Source organism: Octodon degus, unplaced genomic scaffold, assembly GCF_000260255.1.
Source record: "Octodon degus isolate 3935 unplaced genomic scaffold, OctDeg1.0 scaffold00204, whole genome shotgun sequence".
Taxonomy (NCBI): domain Eukaryota; kingdom Metazoa; phylum Chordata; class Mammalia; order Rodentia; family Octodontidae; genus Octodon; species Octodon degus.
In genome coordinates this window covers 3,436,125-3,440,903 of record NW_004524780.1, presented here as the reverse complement: position 1 = coordinate 3,440,903, position 4,779 = coordinate 3,436,125, and positions in this window count along the sequence as shown.

Here is a 4,779-nt window from a genome sequence, read left to right as displayed (position 1 = left end):
ACTTATGAATACAGAACCTGTAATAGTGCTTGGAAAATCACACAAAAGTATCCATCAATTTTTAAAATTTTCTGTGCATGCAATTCCCTGAATGTTAATAATAGATCCCAGGAAGCTTTTAAATGTGTAATATTGACCGGATTTTAAGGCTTAGAAAAGCCAGGTCCTTATTGGTCACAGATACGGACAGCACTGGCTTGGGGTGTTTCTGTCGGCCAGAGCTCCCTGGAACATTTCATCGTCTGTGGAGCATAAACCTGAGACAGGGCAATTGCTCTTTGGAGCCATTTCCATCTGTGGGGTCAAAGTATGTTTCACAGATAAGACATTTCAGCTTACGCTGCAGTTGGAGAGCCCACGGCATCAGGAGAGACACCCAACATCTCATGAAATATGCAAGAAAGGACTTACTCCAAGAACATGGGAAGGAGTCTTCAAGAGGCTCAAGCTATTTTAAAATTTGAACTTGGAAAGATATGAGGAAAACCATGGGAAAGGACAGTGGGACAAACAAGGAGAACATTTCTCTCCAAAGACAGGAGTAGACAGCTTGCTTGTCGGCACACCACTATGCTGGGTATTAATGACACTAACCCTGTCTATTGTGCCAGAAAGTGGTGAGATGGGGCTAGATAAGAGGTGCTAGCGCAGCATAATTACTTGTGAGAAGCTTGAGATTTGTAAAGTTTGTTGTTCTGGTCACAAACAGCTGTCCTTCAAAAACATTGCTTTCATTCACTAATTTCTAACAGAAAGGTCCTTTCACAAGCCAATCTGTAAATGAGGGCTAGCCCTGCCTGGTTGTTTCTGCCCCAGTCATACTCACCATGTTCTGGGAGGAGAGGACCCACATGTCATCAGAACTGTCCCCTCTCTGGCTAGATGCTGCTCTGGGATCCAGCCCGCGCCTTTGACCTTGAGTAGCTGGTATTTTGTCTTTGCAACGAGCAGAGCAGTAACTACCATAATCATTACCTGTGGGATAAGAACAAGCTTACTTCAACTGTAGGCGAGGATAGGTTAAGCCTTTGTAAAAGCACAATTGGATTTCTCTAAGGCAAAAGACTATCGCTTGAATGTTGTCTGTCTTGTTTCTTATAAATGGACTTGGGCGATATTCCCGTCTCAGGCTCTGGGATTTCAAGAGCTTGCACTCCTGGCTGGCCGCCCTCCCTCCCGCTCCTTCGCCTACCCTGTATTCATCCTGGCCAGTCGCCTTACAATAAAAGAAGGATGCCATGCAGTGTAAATTCAGTCAGATTGTCAGTGTACCCCTGTGCATTCTCAGTCTCTGTTCAATGTTCCATGACAACAAGGTGAGACCACTGAGGTTATCCGAACAGCTGCTCCTAGGGTGTAAATTCCAGGCATTGAGTACCATCTGTCTATACATTCACAAATGTATATAAGGGCCATCTATCAGGCCTCGGCCCTGCAGCTGCCTCCCCATCGGGCCTTCTTCCTTTCTTGACGCTGAACAATAAGAGCTAGTTCTTCACTTTGTGTCACACAGAATGGCTGATTTGATTAAGTTCCTAACTCTCATTATGCTAGGTAGGGGTGTAGAATTTCAATGATAATCCATAATGCATGACCAGTTTGTCGCCATGGCAACATAAATTCAAGGTTACCAGCTCAGACACATAATTGGGTGTGCACTGAGTGCTGAAGAAGGGTTGTTAAGATTCTTGTCATAGAAAACGAGCATCCATCATGCTGTCTGAAAATTGCCAAGTACTCATAACCAGACAGAAAAAAAAAAAAAAATCCTTAGAGAAAAGTGTTAATAAAATAACTATTACGGTCTAATAAAATTATTAAGCTTAACCACTTTAGCTTTTTACGGTATTTTGATTAATAAAAATGAAAGCGACACCTTATTAAACATTGAAGACTTGGATTAAACCGCTCCCACCAATATTTGTATGGAAATATGGACCTTAAGATTTTGTGGGGAGGTCTCAGTCTGATAGGTGGATCAAAAGAAGCCTCCAGTGATTATGTAGGCCACCACCCAGGCTTGTCTAGTTTTTGCAGTTCAGATTGGATTTTTCTTGCCATTAGGGTATTTTCTTAATAAACTGTCCAGAAAAAAAATAAATCTATTTCTTCTCTTTAAAATTCTCAAAAGTAAATTCTGTATGTCATTTGCTGAACCTCCTACAGAACGGAAATGAAGATGGAGGCAAAGAGAAAAACAAAGAATAAAGAATCCAAAAGAAGTCGGAATCTGTTAAATCAGCAGCCCATTCTATTCAGAATGGTAGTACTCAATATCTTCTTGTTTATAAATATAAGCAATCAAAATTTTAATCCAATGTATAAAGCTAATAAAACTCCAATGCGCAGGAGAAATGTACATTAAGTGAAAGGATTTCATCTTGGACCAAAATAATTATGGTAATTACTTGTTTTGGTTCCTGCCTCTGCGGTGGAGTAGAACCAGGAGCACAGTTATAAATGAATCTCTCACAAATGGTTGTGAACTGAGCTTCCGCTGTTCCTGGCGGAGTACTTCATGACTTATGAAAAAAAAATCCCGTTTTCCTTGAGTGGAACCCATGTTTGTTGTTCCCTGTTTGGATCATAAGTATGAAGTGAATTTGTTCTGTAATATTTCCTATTCTTTTTTTTTTTTTTCACCAAACATGCCAAAATTTAATTGTTTTTAAACCATACAGCACAGCAAGGCATGTCTTTAAAGGACAAGCTCGTCCTTTGTTACTGAGATTCAGCTTTGATTTAATTCTCCTTGAGCAACTTAAGAGTCATTGACTTAAAAGATACAATTCCTGCCCAATGAAAGTAGGCAGAGCCCCAGAGCCACAGAATCAGGACTGTGCAGAAAGTGGAAATTAATTGTACCTGTATTCTTTTTGCATTTTGCTCTTACTTCCTGTCTCAGCCACGTTTTCTCTCCCAGCTCTAAGCCAGAATACACACAAAAGCAGTTATTTACCTCCTCTGCATTATACCTGCTATCGTTACAAAAGAGCTGAAATGGTAGGCAAAGGCAGAAATGAAATTAGTTATCAGGGAACTTGCATCATTTGGAATGTGTTGTTTATCTTAAAGGATTTCTAGTGCTGTCTCTCCATTTTTTACAAAGCCAGGCAAGATAAAATGATTTTTACAGTGAGCAGCAGAGATCTATTCCTTGAGAATGCACCCCTAGTGTCTTTGCAATTTTTAAAGTAGAAAATAAGAGAAAAGCAAAAATCAAAATCAGATGAGCTAATTCAGACTATAGATGTAATTTCGTATTTTTTTATGTTGTGTTTAATCATAGTAATGGCTGTGTCCTTTGGAGAAAAAAAAAAAATTAATTGAAGCTATCTTGTGTAGTGCAATTGTGTTTGAAATATGCAGGGGCTCAGCCTGAAAAGACTTGCTCACAGAAGTCACATCTGGAAGTGTGTTCAGATCTCAAGCCACACATGGAACTCCAATTAGCATTGCGAATGCAAAGGAAAATACGCCAGGCCTGCGGAGGGGGAGGGGAGGAGGCGCCGCCGAAGAAAGAGGTTTGTGTCTCGGATTTCAATGCCAGCGATTTTATGGAGAACACCAGCCCGTGGTCGGGCGAATTCTTACCGGGGAAAAGCCTTTGGCTCTCGAGACAGAAGAATGTTTTGGCCATGGTGTTTACTGCAGTCTGACTTAAACAGGAACAAATGCAGAGCAGGAGCACCTAGATTGGAGTGAAATCATCCCAAGATTAAAAATGCATGGTTTGAAGGGTTTGGCAAGAGTTGATTTCCACATACATTTTTGACTGGTTCCACACTGATAAAACAGTGATTCAAAACACAACATTGGCTGTTACTAATTATTCCTTACCCACATTATAAGCATGAAACCACACTTTTTAATTAAACCAAACATATAGGCATCAATATCATGAAGTTTGCAACTAATATCACAATACTTGCTTGTCCTTTGTCAGAAAAAAAAAAAAAATTAACTGCCATCCAAAATGATTCTCCAAATGGAATCAGAGAGAATGAAAGTAGTAGGACATGACTTAGTCTTTTGTCTACTGCACTTCAAATTTCTCATCGATTTTCATTTTAAAAGTCACTCGCCATTTGAAAATATAGTGTAGTCGATGTTTATTTTTAATGTGCTTGGATTTGTTGTAAGCCAACCACTGCAAGATTCAAATAATGAGGAAATGAACATGTGATAAATATTTACAAATGATAGCCAATCGAAACAAAAAGTCATGATGATAAAAATTCTTTGTGTGATGAAATTAGGAAGGATTTCCCTATCTTCATATCCTTGACACTGAAGATGCACTTGCTAAAAGGAACAGACCAAGGAATGGATGCCATGGTCCTGGCTCCAGTGTACAGGCCTGGATTCTCCCTCCACACTGCTGTTTTTGTTCTTTGAGCAGCTTGTAACCCCACCTTCAACCCCATTGGTTATGTCAGGGATCAGAACACAAGGTAGGACTGCTTGACCACTGAATATTTTAAGCAGAAGAGACTGAAGAAAGCTCAGACACAGAAGGGTTGCTCTCTGACCCCTTCCTCCCCCATGGGCCCTTCTGTGATGAGTATCCTACCCTGGAGGGAAAGACTGTCACTTGAAGGGCAAGAAGAATCCCAACAAACAGGCCTTGCCAAGCCCACCCCTCAAGCTTACCCCATTTGATCACATTTTTCATCTTCCAATCATGTATCTGCATGAAACCATAAAAAAAATATAATTTTCTTTAAATAAATTCACTATGCCTTTCTCTTTTTATTGTTTTGGGTTTTTTGTTTGTTT